The sequence below is a fragment of the Haemaphysalis longicornis genome, unplaced genomic scaffold (assembly GCF_048455015.1).
Source record: "Haemaphysalis longicornis isolate Haplotype H1 unplaced genomic scaffold, Haemaphysalis longicornis Haplotype H1 scaffold_9, whole genome shotgun sequence".
Taxonomy (NCBI): Eukaryota; Metazoa; Arthropoda; class Arachnida; order Ixodida; family Ixodidae; genus Haemaphysalis; species Haemaphysalis longicornis.
Window position 1 is genome coordinate 81,096,797 of NW_027526460.1, and position 23,870 is coordinate 81,120,666.

General features: G+C 46.5%; 1 long non-coding RNA gene across 1 annotated transcript in view; it reads left to right on the forward strand.

The window, feature by feature from the left end:
- The first annotated feature begins 14,080 nt into the window (after nucleotides 1-14,080).
- Nucleotides 14,081-23,870, forward strand: part of LOC144152255 (uncharacterized) — a 47,009-nt gene continuing 37,219 nt past the window's right edge. The window contains exon 1 of the long non-coding RNA XR_013319119.1: nucleotides 14,081-14,203. This is a non-coding gene — a long non-coding RNA (uncharacterized LOC144152255). The remainder of the gene's footprint in view (nucleotides 14,204-23,870) is intronic.

Here is a 23,870-nt window from a genome sequence, read left to right on the forward strand (position 1 = left end):
ATCGTTCGCATTGTGAACATCCCTATGCCAGTGTTGTTTAAATTAGCGCTCACGCTGTCCTTTGAATGCAATACGAATATTAAAGAGAATACCAGAGTAAAACTTTGTTTGGTAATAGAGAATTTATCACGGGTATTCAAGCGGACACATAGCGTTGTCGTGATAGAGAGATCAGACATATTTAATACGACCTTTTAAAACGTTATCATGTGAGTGGTTTGCCCGTCAGTGGGAACCATGCGTCATTGTAGTACTGGACTCTCTCTGCTGAGCAGGAGTTGCTCGATGAGATAGGAGCTGAACAAAAATGTCGGAATAATATTCGTTTCAGGGGTGCGACGAAAGAATTGTGCGGGTGTATACTGCCTAGACTTTACGAACATTCGCCAGAGTGTGCTTGGCTGTTGACTGTGTTTGTACTTGGCAGGGTATTGGCTTCTGATATTTTACGTAAACAGGTTGGCCCAGGAGGGATGTTGGTTTGCAGGATTCTGAGCGTTATTTTGGGACACTTCGTAGGTTCCTTTGGGGTAATGACAGCCTCCCCCGACTGAGTTTGCACTGCGTTATTCTTTTGTACGTTGCCAGCGGCGCGAGGGCAGGTACGTTCTGCAGGCCTAGTCGACAAGTTCGCGGGCCTATTATTGGACAAACATATTTACTCATCATGATGCAGTATCCTTCGTCGTCGGACGGACCTTGTTTCGTCACCTTTTTTACCTACGCCTAAAACGTCAGTGGTGGGCCTAGTACACTCGCCCGAATTAAATGGTCATGGATTATGCTTAGCGCGGCTAACCCTCGATGTGCCAACGCCAAACCTTGGCTAAGCCTGGATAAGTCTTGGTTTCACGTAATTAACCTGTGATTGCAATGTATTTATTACACTACGAGTCAAAAGCATGTCTTTGTATACATCTACCCCGCTTTCTGCCTTTTCTGTACCGAACGGCTCACCGGGTGATATCCGCGGGGTGGTTGCAGCTACGGCTCAACGCCGGGAGAGGACGGCCCGGGCTCGCTCTCATTCATGACAAAGCTCGCATGACCGCGGAGCGTTACGAGGTCACGCACGAACAAACTCCCAAGAGCACATGCACAAATCCAGAAGAGGTGGCGGCAGCGGCGAACGCGACAGTCTCTGAAGCTAGGCCCCTCGAGTCACATGATGTGGAGCAGCGCTTATGTGAAGACCAAATTCAACGCTGCGACGAAACCCGTCGGCGAGATCTGTAAGGCTTTGCTTTGAAATTCACCCACCAGGTTTTGAGAAATTCCTCATGGTGAAAAAATAATGGTGACCACGATGATAACACGTAAAATCACTAGTGTGGATTTTAGCCAAACCAGTTGAGTGTTTCGCGAGCTCGTGTGAAGGGCTACCAGCGGCGTTGTAGCCAGCCTTCCCCACTTCAGCATTAGTAACTCCGTGTTAATGTGCAGAGGAACGGCTGCGCTTGGTATTACAAAAATAGAAATACGAACACGTGGTCCCCGTATTCTGCACGCAAAAATAAGACGTGCAAGGTAATATTATAGTATGTGGGTGGCATCAAAAGGTAAAGACATATAACTAATGTCCTCCACACAGCTTGTAGTGACGTTTCGTCCAATATAACTTATTTTCACAAATACACGACTTTACAAAAAGTGGGATACGGGCTTTCAGTTAAAAATGAGTCACTGAAGCGAATAATTTAATGTGGAAATTCTTCTGGGCTCGAGTTTTATACTTCTTTCTATCCCGTTTTCTTCGTATTTTCACTCAACAGGGGGCCCCGAAGTCAAACCCATCGTTTTGCATCAAGGTATGGTTTACACACCTGCCGCAACAATATCAGTAGATGAATACTTTACCTGTAATGGCACGTATAAGTATTCCAGCCAGAATTACCGTGATGATTCCAAAGAAGCTGGTCTAAAAGAAGGACAAGCGAAGAAGAAAAAACCCTTCTGTTGACCTGAAAAATGTGAAACAGGTGCGATGTTTTTGCAAGGCACGTGCAAAATTTTATAATATTCTACATTTATAAAGGCAGTCTCAAGACATTTATAGAAATTCAAGCAAATTATTTTATTCATCCGAACGGTTTTGAGACTGATCGAATAGCAAGAACTTAATAAACCGCACAGTGACATTTCTGAAATAGAGAAAGTTCAGCTAGTTTAGCGATATATATTCGCAGTCCCAGCACCCGTATTGTCCTAAATGCTTAAAATCGGTTTTAATGCACAAAAAATACGCAACCGTTTGTCTAACCGCTAAGATCAGTGGGAGACACTACTGTCCAGCCCCTCCCTCTCATACCACCTCGTCCTCCTCAAGAGGGCAGCCGCACCAAGACCACACATCCATTTCCGTGAGTATCGAACCACACCTTCATAATCTTGTGATAAAGTTCCCGCATAACTTAATCTGATTCTCTCTCACGCCTCGTTATAATAAATAGAATTTCTAGGTAGAGCAGTATCACGCCTGCATACTAAATTACGTTTTTCCATTTGTTCCATAGGTACAGAAAAAAATAATGTCTTTAAGCATTTGTATCTCCAGCCAACTGGTCAAGTTGATAGTTTGAAGAAACTCAAGACATCTTCCAGCACCCAGACTCAACTTATCTGTTCATAGTTCTTATAAAAACATACAAATAAATAGAGCCACCAGCACGGCTTCACCTTGTGATAGGTTCAGAGTGGGTGTCATTAGCCGCTGAGGCACTGCTGCTGAAGTTGGTAGGACAGAATTTGAGGGACACTGGCATTCTTCTAGGCTTTCTTCTACTTGTAATTGTTTGTACCATGTGACAAATTTCATATACAGCAACCAGTAGCGTCGCCGTACCTGCACCCTGGAAAGGAATGCAGTGGACATTGCAAATTGCATTGACATTTAAGGCTAATGTGCACTAGAAGTGGACTGTATTGTAAACATTAGGCTGCATGTCCAAATGTTTCCCAATTGCGGCGATACATTACGAAATAGAGCTTCAACGCTGACGGCCGCTCGCTACTACTTTCGGGGTGCTGATTGTGTCAGTTCCATAAGCAAACAACACTAGCATTTGAATCCTTGAATCCCCTTGTTGTAGGAATTTTGCTGCAATCAGCTATTCCCGATAATTTTTTAGAGTTCTAAACGCTAAAAATCGCCTGCTTGAAAAATATTCTGCAAACACTGCGAAAATAGTTAATACGTTAGCTCGAACCACGCCTTCGCATTTGTTTGTTTATGCTCTGCATCCAGCCGGTCGCACCGCCTGGCTTTTTATCTGGTGTTTCAAGCAGCACCGGCATTTCCAGCTTCCTTCACATGCCACACCGGGAATGTATATGGGGAAAGAGTGTCCCGCAGCGGCAACTATGCTGGATAATTTTTGCTTGCTCGCTAATGCCCTTGGTGCAATTCTATTCGACGAAGGGAGAAATCGATGTCATTCAATTTGCCGGTGTTCCTCTGCGCACCTCCATTCAAAGGCGCGGGGATTGGCAAACTAGATAATGGCCGCGTGCAAATTTGCGGAAATTAAGGCTATTTTCACTAAGCGTGTTTTATATTTCGTTCAGTGAAAATAGATTGTAGCGTAGAACACCTGTCTTCACTTGAATAAAACCGAAAATTTTACTTATCATGTCAAGTTCTAAATACTGTTCTTGCTTTCAAATAATGTCTGTTCGATCTGTAGGCCAATAACGTCCAGTCCGAGAGTTTAATATCAGTTTTGCATCTACTCCTCTAATATTCAGCCTCTTTGTGTCTGGTACGTGCAACGCATATTTAAAGGTTTTGCAAGTGCGAGTTTTTGCACGTATACTAGACAAATTGCTCATCTAGGAGACCGTAGATTTCAGTCACACTAAAGAAGAAGCAAGGTTTTGTGAAGGCTATTTAACTGTTGAGAATATGCTAACGATCAATCAGGTGCTAGAGAAACGCGCAGAGTACACTCAACCCCTATATACAGCCTTCATAGATTGTGGGAAAGCTTTTTCTCGTTCGAAACCTCAGCAGCCATGCAGGCATTGCGGAATTAGGGTGTAGAGGAACATTACGTAATAATACTAGGGGATATCTCCACCGAGTATACAGCAACCTTAGTATTTTAAAAGGAAAGCAGCAAAATACCTATCACGAAGGGCGTCGGACTACGAGGCAAAATCTCTCCAATGTTATTCAGAGCATGTTTACGAAAGGTGTTCAGAACATTGAATTGGGAACAGGTGCACGTAAGGGTTAATGGAGGATACCTCAGTAACCTCAGATTTGCCGATGACGTTGCCTTGATGATTAGCTCGGGGGACGAATTGCAAAGCATGCTTACTGAAATAGATAGAGTACAACCGTGGGCCTGAAACTTAATATGCAGAAAATTAAAGTAATGATGAATAACCTCGGGACAGCACAGTGGTTTGAGATATGTGGCGAGGCAGTGGAAGTGGTAAACGAATACATCTACTTAGGCCAAGTTGTGACCCCGGATCCAAACCACGATGTAGAGATAATTAGAAGGATGAGAATGATGGGGAGTACATTCGGCAGCCATTCTCAGATAATGAATGGCAGCCTAGCATTCTGCCCGAAGAAGAAAGTGTATGACAGCTGCATCTTACCTGTACTCACCTACGGGGCAGAAACGTGGAGGCTCACTAAGAGAGTTCAAATTGAATTGAGGACGACTAAGCGAGCATTGAAACAGAAAATGGTGGGTGTAACGTTAAGGTACCACAACAGAGCGGAGTGCCTAAGAACACAAACGCGTTCTTAGGACACATTAGTAGAAATATAGAAGAAATGAGTGAAGGCAGTTCATATAAAGCGCAGGAAAGAAAACCGCTGGTCATTACGGGAACAGAGTGGATACGCAGAGAAGCAAGAGTGGCGTTGGAAGCGGCGTCAGAATATTAGGTGGGGAGATGAGATGAAGAAGTTTGCGGGAATAAATTGGCCGCTGTGTGCACAGGACCGTGGTTATTGTAGATCGATGGGAGAGGCCTTTGCCCATCAGTGGGCGTAGACAGTCCGGATATAGTGATGGTGATGATGGTGTGATGATGACAGTGATGATGGCGTTGGTGGTGGTAAGGAGGAGCAGCAGGAGGAGGTACGAAGCTTTCGCTAACCTTTTTCTATGAACTTCTGTATTTAGCGATATCTCGGTGGAAAACATAAGGAAGAAGGGAGACAAAATCGGTCACAATAGCGCCCAGCGAGTGTGGATGGCCAGCAAAGCTGTTGTAAAACAGTACGAACAGTTATAGAGGAGGGTATGAATTGTTTCGTGTCTCATCGGGTTTGTCAGTTGCGGCCGGCTAGTGTCCCTAGATAAGTGTACAGAGTAAAGACAGTCTTTTCTGCCTACCGCCACCGCACCGCCCGTGCCACCTCTGGTGCCCCCGACGCCCTCGGCGGTGGCGGGTGAAACAAAGGGCCCCCGAAGGGGGACCAAGTCTGGGAGGCCCGGCCCATCGATCCCCTCTTTGCCATCTGACGAGGAGATGGATGTCGGGCCGTTCCTGCCTGCAACGCCGCGCAAGGAGCGGCCTACGACTTCGAAGCCTACAGAAAGGCCCAGAAAGCCCAATCTCAGAGTAACAGCCCCAAAAGACAACACATGAACACACACACACAGTTCATTCATTCCTAAATGTAAATAATAGATACAGAAAACATCATCCAATGAAACTGCAAAGGCCTCCTCAAAAATCTTGACGATGTGTATGAGATGGTGCATGGTAATCAGCCGAGTGTCATGTGTCCCCAAGAAACACACCTCAATTCCAAACAAACCAATTTTTAAATAGCCTTATAGTATTCAGAAAGGATAGGGCTGGCTGCACGCACTCTTGGGGCGGTGTGGCCATATTCGCCCGGAAATCCTTAGCATGCCACCCTAACACCGTGAACACTGTCTTTGAGGCTGTAGGCATGCGCACAATATTATTCAATTGGTTGATACGGTGCGCTCCATTACATTCCTTCTGATCTTGCACTTTCGAGCTATGACTTCCAGACGCTGGTTGATCCGCTGCCGGAACCATACATCCTCACAGGCGACCTAATGCGCACACCTCTCTTTGGGGCTACTCCAGAATTGGATGCCCGAGGCCGCCTGGTAAATTCCTAACATCCTCGGGCGCATGCCTTTTCAACAAAAAACAGCCTACATACCATAACTTAGGAAACAATACATACATCTTGACTTGAATATTGGTTCTGCAATTCACTTTCCATTTGTTGAGGAGGGTGTGGGCATGGTTTCGTATGTTAGTGACCACTTCCACACTTCACTAATGTATATAGGTTGAGGCACAAGCAGTCCATCTTCCCAGAACACGTTTAATGAATCAAAAGCAAACTGGAGTACATTTACAGAAACATCTAAACTACACCACACATTCATAGAACAGCTGCACATGGAGGAAGCAGCCCAACTCATAACGGCGCACATCCTCGACGCCGCCGTGATTACCCACGCTTCTGGTGCCCCGGGAAACCAGAGGAGGGTGTGGTGGAATGAGGACTGTAGGCGGGCGCGAGGGGCCCAGAACCAGGCGTGAGGCATTCACCCTCGGTACCCCACGTCGGATAACCTCATTTCTTTTAAACGGGCAAAGGCTTTTGGAAAGCGGGTGCGTCGTGAGGCCAAAAGGGGAAGTCGGCGCGCCCTCCTTTACTTCCATCAACTTATACACACACACAAATTCTGGGCACGAATATGAAAACTCAAGGACAACAAACACACAGCCTGCCCCTTGTAAGTACTTCCGGGGACACACTAGTAGACCATGCTAACACAGTCGCAAAACACTTCCAACACGCGTCCAGATCAGCACATTACACTAATACTTTCATGCAGTGTAAAACATCTTCAGAAAAGAACCCTTTGCGTTACCAGAATAAGTGAAAAGCTGCTTAGAACTCTGAATTCATACTCCATGAGCTGAAGCTTGCTCTTGCCACTTTTAAGAATTCAGATCCAGGGCCAGACAACATTACATACACTACGATACAACATCTACACGGAGACACTCTTGAGGTATTCCTACACCTATACAGCCAGATTTGGCTTAAGTCTTGAAGGGACGTCTTGGAAGGAGGCCATAGTCGTGGCTTTTCTGAAAGAAGGGAAAGACCTTTCCTCTCCCGCCAGTCATAGACCCATTTCCCTGACAAGCTGCGTGTGTAAGCTTCTCGAGAAGATGCTAAACCGTAGGCTCATGCACTTTCATGAGTACAATGGCTTTCTTGAGAGCTGCCAGGCAGGCTTCCGGGCAGAGCAATCCACAAATGATCAACCAGTTGCATTTGAATCATACATTAAAGATGCCTTTATACGCAAACAGTACTCCATGACCATACTTTTTGATTCTGAGAAAACGTGATACGGCATGGCGCTGTGGCATCCTTGCAGGCCTAAAATCCTATGGTGTAACAGGTAACATGCTGAACGCTCTTTCGAGTTACCTACCTTTACGAACATTTAGTGTCAGAGTCGGTTCGTCACTTAAAAACATTCACGTGCGGGGAGAATGGCGTGCCTCAAGGTGGCGTATTGAGCTGCACGTTGTTTAAAGTTAACAAGAACTCGCTCCGAAAGGCATCGTCGACAACTTTCTTCTGCTTGATGCATGTAGATGACGTTCAAATATCTTTTAAATCATGTAACATATCCAAATGTGAACGTCAGGTTCAGCTTGGAGTAAACAAACTTTGTCGCTGGGCAGACGAAGAAGGTTTCAGACTTAATCCTGCAAAAAGCTCCTGTGTTGTATTCTCAAAAAAGCGTGGCATCCTGCCCGATCCCGACATAAAACTCAAAGGTGATTCAATTCTATTAAAAAACTAACGCAAGTTGTTGAGTGTTGTGTCTGACGAAAAACGCACCTTCATCCCTCACACAAAACGACTCAAACAAAAATGCCTAATAACAATGAATATTCTGAAAGTCCTATCGCAACAATCATACGGTGCAGACAAACAACTTCGGATTCGCCTTTATGCCGCGTTGTTTGGGTCACGGTTGGCCTACGGAAGTTTTGTGTATGGGTCCGCCACGAAAACAGCAATTAAAATGCTTGACCGGGTGCTTCACTGGCGGCTTCGCCTGTCTTGTGGCGCATTCTGTATTAGTCGTGTCAAAAGTCTTTATATAGAGTGCGTAGCAGCGAACTTATGCCGACCTTCTGTATGCCTCCGAAATCTCATCAATGGATAACCATCCCTTTAAACCGGTTTTTGAATGATATAACCGAAACTCAACTCTTTTTACCGCCCATCAATTTCTGTTCCCTTCTCGCAGAGGGCCAGAGAAGAGGTGTATATTCATGAGGTCTCCTTCTTAGACACATTCAAATCATCTCACTTTGATCTTGTAGCACCATAGCATCTTGTTCCTTCGTCATGTGACTTGCCTTTCTTACAATGCAAGAACAAGACACCAAGAAGTGGGATTTCGCAGCATTTCTTGTATCGGCAGGATAAATACAGGGCTGTAGAATTTTTCAGTGATGCATCTAAAACGTTCACTGCGGTGTCTTGTGCTGCGCATGGATACATTTTTAAAGCAGGTAGAGCCATGAATGGTTCTACCACAAGTGGCTCTAGCACTGAATGATTCTACAAGTATTTTTACGGCGGAAGCATATAGCATTTTTCTGGTTGTAAGTCACATAGTTGAACATCATATTCCTAAATCCATCATCTATACTGATTTGCCGAGTGTCGCCCGTGCATTGTCATCGGGAAATTCATCGAAAAACGATGTCATTATTCTTGATTTAAATCAATTATGCTAGGTAATTCTTCAAACTTTGGGGTGACTGTGTGTTAGGTGTCAGGCCACTCTGGCATAGGCGGAAATGAACTGGTAGATGAAATGGCTGCCAATGCTGCACTACGAAACACCGTAAACATAACAACACTACCTTATACAGACCCAAAGCCACACATCACACAGCAACTTCGTAAAACTTGGCAAGCAGATTGGAGCAAACAGACAGACAAAAAACTACACGTAATAAAACCACACTTGGGACAATACACTACTGACTCACACAACAGGCACATTGAAGTTACCTTAGCTAGGTTACGGATAGGCCATACACATGTAACGCACTCGCACCTGCTCACGGGATCTTCAAGAACCCTGTGTAGCCGGTGTGAGGAGGGCCTATCCGTGATACACATCCTCACTCAATGCAAGGCACTCGACATTACACGACGCAAACACTTCAGAGAACTCTACAGACAACATAATCTGTTATATCCATCGTACTTCTTAGGAGGCGATGCTATGTCTTCTGTTCAGCGCACCTTTCAGTTTCTGTCAGAAGTTCGCTTCTTACAGCTCATTTCATACCACCCAAAGTTTACCCCTGGTCCTATACACCAGCCACCTTCTTTATCTTTTAACCACTCTTGGTCTTCATCCTGGACCTTCACACCAGCCGTGCTCATAGTTTATTTGATTTTATTCGTCTTTCCTCTAACCAAATTTTAGTTGTCACCCATTCATCAAAACATTTTCTTGACGCCTTTGCCCTAGCTGGCCTTGCGTCATAAACATTCAAACATCCTCATCATCATCACTTTAAAGAACACCCTTTATGTGAGCCCTTTTACTTGCTTTGACGCTTGTTATTTAGGTCGGCCATTTCAATTTCCAGAGCAAGTCTTATCTCTTGCGGTGTTCTGGCTCTGTTCCACATAACCTAGTAGATGCAGGATCGGCGCTCCAACGAAAGTCAAACCAGACTTTAGAAAATAAATTGAACGAGGCGAGCATGTGTTGTCAGCAACTTGTCAAAGCCGAGAGGTCGCCCTCGGGCTACACAAAAATGTTAACCTGCCAATCTGTCTGTCTGCATGTCTGTTTGTCCGTTCTTTGATTCAACTACCCTGTGAAAAGAAGGCAATTCCTAAACAAAACGATTATATAAGCAAAATATTTCCGAAATTATAAATCTGGTGGCAATGCTCATAATTGTCAACATAGTACAGCAAAAAAAGGACTACGGATATTTAAAGGCAAAATGTTATTACATCAATGACACCAACAGGGTTCTTGTAAATAAATATAGTCTTAGGCGTAACCTATAAAATTACAAAAGAAACCCCAATGCTCAAAACAAAATTTTAACCACAGAATACAAGGATGGTTCCCGCTCTAGTACCACAACAAAAGATCGAACCGAGGGCACGCCAGATGTGAGAACGCCGCAAAACTGGATTGAGATCACAAACATTGATCGCCTTTAACATGGGAGGACAAGACAGGAGGGGAACGACGAGAAAGTAGATGAAAGAAAGCAGACTGGCAACTACGTGGCAGGGGCTGCAAGTGACCATTTTTATTAAGTAGAATTTTTTGCTCAGCACCCCAGCAGCCAGGATTGTATAATGGCCTGCATGTCCACAAAAATGAATAACTGGCCTAACTGACACATTCATTCATTGTAGCTGCGGAAATGAAGAAATGACACATATATTATCAAGACACCAACAAACCAAAAAAACGAAAAGTAAAAACCACAAACAGAAAATAAAATAACGAATTATATTAGCGTTCTATACATTTCCTCCAAAAACGAAGAAGAAGCACCAAAATCAGGCCCAGAAAGTTGAAAGTAGGAATGAAGAAACGGGAAAAAATGAGCCATCCGTGCAACGCCCAGAAAACCAACAAAAATTCACGACTGAGGAAATTGCCACTTTTAGTCCTTGTAATATCAAGATAATTGGCAGGACTGAATCGGGGAAAAAAATTTACAATTACAACAACTCCCAAAAACCATCTGACGAAACGCAAATATGCGATTCATACATATCGTCCAAAAGCCAGCATGTCGAACCCGAACGGAAACAAACCGGTATTTTCGCCGGGACTGAAACAGGGAAGATTATAATACAAATGTTTCGAATTCAAGCGCGACACGATGTACACCCATCAGCACAACCACAACAAAAAAGAAAATACACAGCAAAAACAAAAATGCTCTGTGCATGTTTTGGCGAGTTCAGTTAAGAGAAGTGTGCCCGAATGCGCGTTCTGTTGGTCGCATGTGATTTACGCGGTAGTATAAAAACGTAATGGGAAGTGTCTGGATACTTGACGGACCTACTGATATCAACGACAAAATTGCCTTCGTGAATAGTGTGTTCATGAAGACAATTTGATCGTATATTTCAGTACGTCCCTCAAGTACCCCAACACTTCATCATCAGTGACAAGAGCGTCACCGGGATATCGCAGAGAACTCAAAGTGGCCCCAAGTATTAGCATCTCACACCTATACAGCTGTGAGCTCAAAACACACCAAATACACAAACAAAAGAAACATTCAGCGACCCGTCGTCTAATTACAACGATGGATGAATGCGAAGCTTTGGCGTGATGTATCAGCGTCGTTTATACACGGTAGAGTGCAGGATTTTTCGGTTTATTTCCACGTACTTGAGACCCTGTCCCAATACAAACTGCTTCGACCGTGTCCAAATGGAGCAATTGGACGGACGCCGGCTTCATTTCGTGATGGACCCAAATTCATTTCCAGCAAAGGGAAGCGTTTTTTTCCCGCTGAACTCGTTTTCTCGTTACAGACATCTTCAGTAAGGGCACTAAAGCTTCGCTTTAATAGAACGAACCATTTTGTGACAGTTGAAATATTGCTGTCTCTTCTTTTTTTGTCTTCACGGAAGCCCCGAATGGGCTTTAGAAAACATCCCAAATGTATATTTTTGTCGATGCGTTGCTCGAACGCTAAAAGCTCTTATTCTCGCGGGAGATGCAAATAATTTCCAAACATATGGACAACTATGTTTCACCTGCTCACTTCTTGGTGACTTTTTTCGTGCCTTGAAAATAATTCTTTAACTTCAGCTCCGCTCGGCTGAAATAGCCTAAAAAATTCATCGAAGAGCAAAACTGAACTTTTCAGGTGTCTGCTAAGTCTGCCGCGGAAGGAATATTTATATATATAATATATACATTTATATATATATAAATATATATAGCGAATCAGAATAGGAAATGAGGGGCTCGTTGAAAATAAGACACAGAAATAAGAATTGGCAGTCAAGAAGACGTCGGAAAGCAAAGCGTAGGAAGTAGTAGCTCAAGATAAAGAATTTGGAAAATAAGTAAGTGGAGAAAAAATGCCCGCCAGGTGGGACCCGAACCCACGACCTCCAGAATACCGGTCTGGTGTGATAACCACTACGCTACCGGCGGGGCTACTTTAGCCTCCACTTTCTGGTGTATTTATGTTCAGGTGTTTTTGTTTCCTGCGCTTGGGGGTGGTAGCCAGCGCCACTCGGACTACTCGGGGTGAAGGGGACTTTTTTAACCCCCGGGCCGTGACTCGATCGTCCACGACATGTCGAGAGTGGTCGACCAGCGTTGAACCCGCTTAAGCTCCATATGGCACCAAGACTGCCAGAACAGAGGCCCTCGCTATGCATGTAGCGAATCAGAATAGGAAATGAGGGGCTCATTGAAAATAAGACAGAAATAAGAAATGGCAGTCAAGAAGACCTCGGAAAGCAAAGGGGAGGACTGAGTTAAGCTTCGTTAAGCTTCGCTCAGTTAAGCTTCGTGAGGTAAACTTTGACGCTCTATCCGAATGAGCACACATGACCAGTTAAAATATTGGACCTTTCGTCTTGGCGAAGCTTTCATCTTGGTGAACATTAAGCCTGGATTGGATCTTCTGGCTCGGTGGACCTCCCGCCTCAGTGAATTTCGGTCTTGTCGGTCATTCAGGCCCCAAGAGTTTGCCGAGTGGCCCCGCAGCCGGGACCATGTAACGGCTTCATTTACACCAAAATGTCCGTTTGGCGGACGTTTAATGTTACACATTTAATCGTTGTAATACCGTAAGTGGAGATGATTGGTAGGACAAAGTTACAAGAACCAGAAGGAGAAAACAAAAATAAAATTTTAACAAAAATGATATGATAAAGTTACAAATGTGCATCATACATTTCCTCCCAAAACTGTAGAATACACGGAAAAAGTTTCCAAAGTTGAGTTTGGTTGATTGTATGGTTTAACCCGCCCAAGCAACGCAAGCAATGAGGTGCGAAATAGTTGTAGGCTCCCGAATAATTTTGACCGTGTGGGATCTTTAACGTGCGCCAAAATGTCGCACACACGGGTGCTTTTGCTTTTCGGCTCCATGAGAAAAAGGGGCTGCCGCGGCCACGAACTGAACCCACGTTTGCATGGTCAGCCGCGCAACACCTTAGCCACTGAGCCACCGCGGCGGGTAAAAACAAGTTTTCAGGAGAGCGTTCAAGATACGAAATGAAAAATAGCGAAGAAAGCGAGAAACTATGTAAGGCTCTCCATTCCCTCAATATTGCAAATTTGAGAGAATTTTCCCCCTTAACCGTTTCAATAGAACAAATGAAGGTACTTGGTCGGACCGAATTTAAAACAAACAGAATGAAAAAAGTAAAAAAATAACACTAACAAAAATGACATGACCAAGTCACGATATGCATATTATTCATTTTCTTCAAAAAACGACGAGCAAAAAATTCCGCAGAAAAACGCCGGAATTACAAAAGAAAAATCGTGTGATCGGACCAACTGTTCAGTATGCGTTGCATCTTCGGAAAGAAACGACGTGATAAGCGAAGTAAACGCACTTCAGCGCCATAGTGGTATATATTTACGTCATTGGCCAAAGGGAGGAAAATAAAACTTAAAAAAGTAAAATAATACGTCGTTCGCTGTTCCAAGCAAGATTGGGCTCAAAGGCCTCGCCCTCTAGCATAGTGGCATACCAAAGCTACGCATTACAAGACGATTCTCTGAATTTCTGCAGACTTTTTTAACCGGTTCCACCACAGCACAACTCCCACTGGCCCTGTCACGCTTCAACAGCGATTGGTCTTCGATTGATTCGTACGGGAGAACAAGGAAGGGTGCGTGTACGCTCTCTCGTTATTCCTCACTCTCTTTTTCCACGCTTTCTCTCGACGTTTTTTTTTCAACGCTCGCCCGCGAAGGCCGCGCCCTCGCACCGCGTTGCGGCGCTTTATAAACCCGTAGTGGGTAAGCTTGGTATGTGTACAACAGCGGCTGCAGTCAGACACAACTGCCAGGAAGCAACACTTGGCTGCATTAGCAGACGCCCCTTGAGACGACAACACACAGCTGGTGCTTCTTCTACTACTGACGCGGTACTTCACCGAGATCACGTGAGTATTGAGGGCTGACAGCCTCTAGTAGAGTGAATGAAGGCGTTTAAGAGACGAGTCATCATGTCGAAGATACCCCCTATCGTTCACGCATATCCCCGTCAGATAGATTTTGGCCTCTACCCATGAAATGGGTATCTCTCAGACTACTCCAACGTCAATAGGCACAAATCGAGTGTCGCGTTTTTTACCGGACATTTTTTTTTTGCTGGGCATCCAAGAAATACGCATTCACAGGTTGGCAGGTTTTCGAAAGGAGGAAAACTTGATAGTAACTCTATTTTCCTGCCACTTTATTCAGCCAAATTTGAAGACATGTAGGCGATGTCCTGTGTGGTTTTAATGGACGAAAGTATGTTTGAGTGAGAGAGTTTATAATACATTATATCGTACGCTATAACTGCTAATACATATACAGTAATTCCTCGTTAGCTCGAAATAGTAAAGACCACAAAAAATTTCGAAATAAGCGGCATTTTGAGTTAAGCAAAACGCCGGAAATGTTTGCCCAGGTCACTGTAAAAGAAAAGCCATTGCTGCCCGGAAAAGCTCCACTGCACGAGAGAGCTACCGTAGTAAAGGCACAAGGATTTGCAGGGAAAAAATTCTTGATTAACCCGAATTTTCTCTCCAACGTCAGAGATTTGCACTGCTTTGTGCGGGACATCTTGGTCGATATTCGGAAACGTCCGTTGCACAGACCACTCACTACTCAGCAAAACTGAACTCAAGATGCGTCGCGTGGAGATCGCGGTGAAAACAAAGAATAGCAGCTCGAACATGCAAGGGCTACGTTGCGTACTGACGGACACACGCTGCACACGTCGCCCCAGCACGCATAAGTCGCGCGCAGGTTCGCACACGTGATCACTCCCACAGTTGCTTGACAATGCGGATAGGAAACGGCTGCGTCCGTAAGAATTTCAAATTCGCCCTTCACGACCGCGTTCGGCATTATAGTAAGAGCTAAGCATTCGCAAGGAATCCTCGTTTCCTGTAGGGAGTGGACTTTGCCTTCTGCCCTCCCCGTCAAGATTTCGAGATATCCGTTGTCCCCTCCGAAAAACGTTTCCAGATAAGAGGGGGCAAATGGCAAATACATAGCACCTATGGGAGGTTAATGCACGGTGAAAAAAAGTTTCGACTTAACCGAGATTTCGAGATATGCGAGTTCCAGTTAAGGAGGCTTTACTATATATATAAATGTATATATATATATATATATATATATATATATATATATATATATATATAAGGTTAGTAGAGACAGAGACAAACGAGAAAGACTTAGAAAATAAAAATAAGTTTACTGACGTTTCAGGGAGAGTCCTCTCCCTGAAACGTCAGTAAACTTATTTTTATTTTCTAAGTCTTTCTCGTTTGTCTCTGTCTCTACTAACCTTATTTTTTTCGCGCTCTGTGTGAGTTTTTATCTTTTCAGTCTATATATATATATATATATATATATATATATATATATATATATATATATATATATTTATATATATATATATATATATATATATATATATATATATATATATATATATATATATATATATATATATATATATATATATATATATATATATATATATATATATATATATATTGTGAAAGAAGTCAAGAAGTCCACTTACACGTTTGCCGTTTTTTGTTGCCAACAGTTTCGGAGTTATAAACTCCTGCTTCGGGCTGTATTTTAATTTCTGACATTTCGCCTTTAATACAAAAACTTCCGTGAGGGAGGGTGACTTCCCTCATCCCTCCAGGAGAGGTCGCGGGTGAGGGGCGTTTCAAAGAGTTTGAGCAAGTGAGGCATTCCGATTTGCTAGAAAGGTGGAAGGTGAGGGGAGAGGAAAGAACACAGACGAAAAGGCAGCACCAAAACACGATAACAAGAAGCACACAAGCAAACACAAAATCAAAAACAAGAGTGAGTCCTGCGCGCTCCGTAAATGGTGTAAAAGTAGTCAGTGGGAAGGGAAAAGGGGCAAAAAAGGAAGGTGAAGGGAGATGGACATAAGATGGCGGGACAAGCATGGATCATCGATTCGGTCAAACTGCTAGGCCGCATGCATGCACAGCCAGCCCAGTCGACACATGGTCCCCGCGCCATACTCGGAATTTCCTGTCCCATTTTCGGTTTTGTTTTACTCCTGGTTAAGCCTGCAGCAGCTGGTTAAGCCTACAGCGGCGGGCGTACAGCAGCCCGCCGCACCGCTGACAGACAAACGGCCGAAGAATGCGGCGCAAACGAAACCAGATCCTAGTGTTACTTGTCCCACGGCTCGCTGGCCGCGCGGCGAAGCTTTGCTACACCACTCGGTTTCGTCGAAGTGGCGCCAAGATGAGAGCTGCTCTAGGCTTAACCAGGAGTTAAACAAAACCGAAAATGGGACAGGAAATTCCGAGTATGGCGCGGGGACCATGTGTCGACTGGACGGGCCGTGCATGCATGCGGCCGTCAAGTTTGACCGAATCGAAGATCTATGCCTGTGCCGCCATGTTATGTCCGTCTGCCTTCACTCCCCTTTTTTGCCCCTTTTCCCTTCCCGCTGACTACTTTTACACCATTTACAGAGCGCGCAGGACTAACTCTTGTTTTTGATTTTGTGTTTGCTTGTGTGCTTCTTGTTATCGTGTTTTCCTGCTGCCTTTTCGTGCGTGTTCTTTCCCCTTCCCTCACCTTCCACCTTTCTAGCCAATCGGAATGCCTCACTTGCTCAAACTCTTTGAAAGACCCCTCACCCGCGACCTCTCCTGGAGGGATGAGGGAAGTCACCCTCCCTCACGGAAGTTTTTGTATTAAAGGCGAAATGTGAGAAATTAAAATAAAGCCCTGAAGAAGGAGTTTCTAACTCCAAAACTGTTGGCAACAAAAAACGGGAAACGTGTCAGTCGACTTCTTTTACTGCTTTTATACTGGCCCACCAAACCTTATGATCTCTCTCTTCTCTCTCTCTCTCTCTCTCTATATATATATATTTATATATATATATATATATATATATATTTAGGGTGTTCCAGCAATCATGCACCAAGGTTTAAAAAAAGAGCAATGGCGTAACTCAAAGAAAACCTAGTGCGTAATGTTTCACTACTGTGGAGAAGCGGACAGTATTTTTTTCGTTACTGAGGTTTAAATAACTAATTCTAATAGGTTATCTAACTTGCGAAATACTGTCTTAATCACTGAAGTGTCAATGAGGCACTTGTAGGTACCCACAGGGGGCATCTCACTGTGGTATTTTTAGCAAAAAACTAATTGCGTACTCGATTATTCTGACTGAAAAAGAAAACCCGCGAAATTTAAAAAAATTGGGCCCATCTCCCCGCGAGGGGGACTCGAGTAAATGCGTCGCATAGGGGGTTGGTGTATTGCGTTAACGTTTAGTGTTTGGGGAGTTGGTGGTAGTGAATGCGTTGTATCAGCATCTTCTTGACGTAGTTTGAATGAGTCAAGGATATAAGGCGCGTTCGTAGCCTCCCATTCTGTGTCGGCTTTGTGGCGCAGTGGGTAGAGCACCATGTATATTGCGTTCCGCCCGCAAGGTCGAGGGATCGAAACCAGGCGCCGGATAGTATTTTTTTTATATAGTGTAGGGGGAGGGGTGCGGACTACGACTACGGACGTCAACGTGGGTGACATCGTGAGTAACTGAAATGCTCTGCATTTAAAATACCACGTGACGGCGCTTCCGTGCGCATTGTAAAGCAGCGTCCCCAAATAAGCTGATTGAAAGCAACTGCTTCGCGTGTTACACGCCCGAAGAGACAGCACATCACCTTGATAATGGCATGCATGGAAGGAGCAGAAACAGCCAGATTCGCACGGCGCGTGTGCAGAGAAGGCACAAAATCGGTCGCGATTTCTTGTTTCTTTCTTTTGTTTATTTGATTATGGCTAGCTGAGAGGCAGCCTGCTTGAGGGCGTTGCTTTACGATGCGCGCGGAGGCACCGTCACGTGGTATTTTTCATATTTCGCGGGACTTTATCAGTCAGAATAAATGTGTACGCAATTACTTCGTCGCTGAAAATACCGCAGTTAGATACCCCTCGTGGGTACCTACAAGTGCCTCATTGACACTTTAGTGATTACGACACCACTTTGCGAGTTAGATATATAATTACAAATACTGTGAGACCCAGTGACTACGCTCCCAGTACTTTGCGTTATGTTACGGGCGCTTCTTCGTAATCACCCACTATCATCAGTGCTAGCCCCGATGGGCTCGGCATCATCATCACTTGTAAATAATCATCATCACCGCTTGATCTTCTTCCTTGGCCCGAGCGTTGGAATAAACGGCCACGCAAACCGTCGTCTCTCAAGTGGTGGAGCGTGCGTCTTGGTCCCTCGTCCTCCATCTCTGAGTGTACCCCTGGAGCTCCGTTCGGGTCGTCGCCTGCTGCGAGACGCCATGCCTATGACAGCGGAACGTGCCACCGGAACCGGCAGCGGTACCGGCAGTGGAACCGGCAGCGGAACCGGTGGGGCGGGCTCAGCCGCCGTCCCACCGTACTTCGTCACCAGCCGCCAGCGGGATCCACCGATGTTCGCTGGCCTTCGTAATGAGGACGTTGACGAGTGGCTTGATACCTTCGAACGCGTCAGCGCCTTTAACAGGTGGGACGACCGCGCGAAGCTTGAAAACGTCTCGTGGTCCCTGGACGAAGTGGCCAAAACGTGGTTCCGGAACAATGTGCACCGCATTGATGACTGGAACGATTTCACCACCCAGCTGCGCCAGATTTTTGGTTCTTCCTCGGCCTGCTCAGACATCGCGAAAAAGAAGCTGGAGGGACGATTCCAAGATCCTTGTGAGACGTACACGTCGTACACTGAAGATGTTGTGGCCCTGTGCCGAAAGGTCAACAAAGACATGACGGAGGCTGATCGCGTACGCCACATCTTGAAAGGGATCGGCCAGTTCGCCTTTAATGCCCTGGCCCTTCAGAACCCGACTACCGTTTCGGTTGTGAGGACAACGTGCCAACGCCTGGACAACCTTCAGTCGCTCCGTCTCCAGCAGGGTACCATGGCCCGCAACAGCGTCGATGAGGACCTCCGAGCTCTAATACGCGAACTCATCCGGGAAGAACTTGACGGCCGCACCTCTGTGCACGTCTCTTCTACCAGTCCCTACTCGTCTACACCTAACCTGCGAGAGATCATTAGAGAGGAGCTTGCCGCGTGTACTCACGGAAGACTTCCCGCAGATCTTACCCCTCCTCCAGTCACGCCATCCTATTCCGAAGTTGCTGGCAGGCCGCCTCTGTCCGTGGCAGGCGTCCCCGCCCAACCAGTTCCTGGCTATGTGGCAGCGGTCAACCCGGTCCCTGGGCCGCAGCCTTACTATCCGGCATGGCGACCGCAGCGCCCTCAGCCCTCTTTCAACCGGCCGGTGTGTTTCTACTGCGGAATTCGCGGGCACATTTCGCGGTTCTGTAGGAGGCGTTTAATTGATGAGCGACGTGGCTACGACACGTACGAACGTGACCGACCAAACCTTCGTTACGACTACCGCCAGAGGGGTTACCCATCTCCGCCACGGCGGTCCTCTCCTCCTGCCACTTCCGAGTCCCCGACCAATTCTCGTGCGTCGCGACGTCGTTCCCCATCACCATTTCGACGATCTGTGTCTCCGCTTCGCCCTGTCGTGCATGACCCCACCCACCTCTCGGAAAACTAAGTCATGCAGTTTTTGGAGGGAAACTGCATCTATCGGTAAATTAGCAACTCCTCCAGAACACCCATCGAACTTGTTGTTAGTATCAGTTGAAGGTAACGATATCGGAGCTTTGGTGGACACTGGAGCAAGTATTTCTATTATTCGAGCTGACTTTTGTAAGAGACTACGAAAGGTAAAAACCCCATACAGTGGCCATTTATTACGTGGTGCGAACGACACGTCCATCCAACCTTCTGCATTCTGCCCGGTACGCGTTTCTATCGATGGGCTGTGTCATCACATTCAGTGTGCGGTGATCTCGGAGTGCCCCTATAAGCTTATTCTTGGTTGGGACTTTCTTTCGTCGACTTCCGCTGTTATTTGTTGCCGCACTCCTGCTATTAGCATCACAGACGTTCATCACTCAGCTGTCCCGGAAACAAGTACGCCTCGTCTGGTGCTACGTACCGATCACGTTGTGCCCGCCCGCCAAGAGCACATTCTTTCAGTTTCCGCTGACAAAATCGTTGACGGCGATGTACTGGCCATTCCGTGCGGCCGCCTCCTTTCACGAGGTCTTGCAGTAGCCGCTTGTCTGGTACGATTTTCCCGAGGGCGCGCCTTTATCCCTGTGCGTAATACGACCTCCGAAGCGGTTCTGCTCCCGCAAGGCTGTGCGATTGCTTCTGTTTCTGCCGACGACGTGTCCATCCTTCCGTCTGGTACTCTTTCCACAGGCAGTGGGCCTTCCACGACCGTTTCCTCTACGCCGTCTCTTGCGGTCACCATCGGTCCGGACCTTACCCCATCCCAGAAATCCTCAGTACTGGAACTTTTACACAAGCACCGTGCCTCGTTCGACACCCATTCAAAGTTCCTTCCTCGCACCCCCGCAGCTACGCATCGCATCAAAACTGATGGATCAACTATTGTTCACCGCCGCCCGTACCGAGTCTCCCCATCAGAACGGCAAGTAATTGAGGAGAACGTGAACGATATGCTGCAGCGTAACGTTATTCGGCCCTCATCCAGTCCTTGGTCTTCCCCAGTCGTCCTGGTGGAGAAAAAGGATGGTTCCGTGCGTTTTTGTGTAGATTATCGGGCCCTCAACAAAATTACCCAAAAGGATGTGTATCCTATGCCCCGGATCGACGACGCCCTGGACTGCCTTCAAGGAGCCGAGTACTTTTCGGGCCTTGACTTGCGTTCTGGTTACTGGCAGATACCGATGCACGAGTCCGACAAGGAAAAGACGGCGTTTGCTACTCCCGACGGCCTATATGAATTTAATGTCATGCCGTTCGGCTTGTGCAATGCCCCGGCAACTTTTGAGCGGATGATGGACTCAGTGCTCAGAGGACTAAAATGGAAGACCTGTTTCTGCTATCTTGACGACGTGGTTGTCTTTTCCTCGACATTTGCTGAGCATCTCCAACGCTTGGACGAAGTGCTTACGTGCATCTCCAATGCTGGACTACAGCTCAACTCAAAAAAATGTGGTTTTGCGACCAAAAATATCAAGGTACTCGGCCATGTCGTTAGCAAGGACGGGATACGACCCGACCCCGACAAAATCGCTGCTGTTGTCGGATTTCCGCGTCCATGCCAACAAAAAGATCTGCGCAGTTTTCTCGGGTTGGCCTCGTATTTCCGTCGCTTTGTCCGGAACGTTGCCACCATTGCGGCCCCCCTCAACCAGCTCCTACAGTCCGGCGTAGCTTACGTTTGGTCGAATGAGTGCCAACAAGCCTTTGAGGCATTGAAAGCCGCCTTAACGTCTAGCCCGGTACTCTGCCACTTTGATGAAAGCAAGCCCGCTATCCTCCACACAGACGCAAGTGGCCACGGAATCGGCGCTGTTCTCCTTCAAAGTGATGCTCAGCTCCGGGAGAGGGTCGTTTCCTATGCTAGTCGTTCGTTGACACCCGCCGAGAAGAATTACTCCATTACAGAGCAGGAATGCCTTGCCATCGTTTGGGCTGTTCAAAAATTCCGGCCTTATCTCCATGGCCGTCACTTTACAGTGGTCACAGATCACCATGCACTATGCTGGTTATCTTCCATGAAAAACTTGTCTGGGCGCCTTGGTCGCTGGGTTCTCCGCCTCCAACAATATGATTTTTCCGTGACGTATAAGTCCGGAAAGAAGCATACGGACGCAGACGCTCTGTCTCGTTGCCCATTGTCTTCTCCGTCGACTGCTCTCCAGGAAAGCCTCGACCACGATGTCCCTTTGGCACCCATCACTTTCCCTAGCTCTGCTGGACACGGTGACTTGCCCTCGCTACAGCGAGCAGACGCATACTGCCGCCCCATCATGGACTACCTCGACGGCCGTGTGCCGCCTCCGACCAGCCGTGCCCGTCGTCAACTCGCCAAGTTTCAACTCCTCCATGGTGTCCTTTACCGCCAAAATTACCATCCCAATGGCAACAAATGGGTCCCTGTAGTACCTGGTCCACTTCGACGTCGTATCCTCGAAGAATATCACGATGCAGCAACCGCTGGGCACCTTGGCGTCGCAAAAACATGCGAGCGAATACGTAGCCGCTACTTTTGGCCTGGCCTCTCTGCAGCTGTGGCCAAGTACGTCCGCTCGTGCGCCTCTTGCCAGCACCGCAAACGTTCGACTACTCCTCCGACCGGACTACTGCAGCCTCTTCCTTGTCCTTCGGCTCCCTTTGAGACCGTGGGCATCGACTTGTATGGACCGCTACCTGCGACTTAATCTGGGTACCGATGGATAGTTACGGCTGTAGATCATTTGACTAGGTACGCCGAAACTGCGCCTATTCGCTCTGGCACCGCCGCAGAAGTGGCAGACTTCATCCTGCACAACATTATTTTGCGCCATGGAGCTCCACGCGTCCTTCTGAGCGACCGCGGCAGGGTTTTTCTCTCAACCGTTGTTGAAGAGCTTCTGCGTCTCGTTAACGACAAAATACTGTCCGCTTCTCCAAAATACTGCAAACATTATGCACTAGGTTTTCGTCGAGTTACGCCATCACTCTTTTTAAAATCTTGGTGCATGATAGCTGGGACACCCTGTATATATATATTCCCGCACGGGTCACCTTGAGCCATCTTGGTAACGGTACTGGTGATACCACGGACCCCGAGCCCCCATACTCTTGCTGTAATCTACCGTGGCTACGAGTTGTAAGGTGAAGGGCAGAAACCACAAACGGTGGCCGTCGGAGCCCAGGTCAAGCTCCGGCGGATGGGCTCCCTGTCTGTTCACCAGGCAGGTAGCTCCGGGACCTCTTCAGCTATCAGGGTAAGGCTGACGAAGAAAGTACCCCCGTCTTCTGCTTTTATACTATGCCATATGGTATTTTAAACCCCCCCTCCAAAGGATCGATGCACCAATGTAACCCTCAAAGCGCAACCGACCATTGACCTTCGAAATAAAGACAACTATCCTCGCTTCCCCGTGATGCAATCTGTAAATAAAAAAAACCCGTAATTGAAAAATCAGTCTTCCTCGCAGCAAAGTTCATTGAGCTTGTTGCAGGAAAGAACTGCAAGGCAAAAAAACTTCCTTCTGGAGATGTGCTTATTGAAGTCAGCCACAAAGAGCAGGCAAATAAGCTTCTGCAACAAACCAGAATCCATGATCTAGAAATAACAGCAACTCCCCATAGAACCCTAAACTGTTCTCAAGGCGTCCTCTCCGAACTCGATCTCATCAATGAAACAGAAATCGACATCCTAGAAGGACTGCGTGACCAAGGGGTAACACCAGTCCGGCGGATCACAATAAGGCGAGGCAACAAAGAAATAAAAAAGCAGCACATTATTCTGACATTCGATAGAACTCCACTACGAGAAGCCGTGACGGGAGGTTTTCTCTGATGTCCCACGCGACTGTATGTGCCAAATACACGCCGCTGCTTCAAGTTCCAGCGTTATGGGCACGGTACGAACTCCTGCCGCGGTAAACTCACATGTGCGAAGTGTGGGCAAACTGACCATCTTACAGACAACTGTG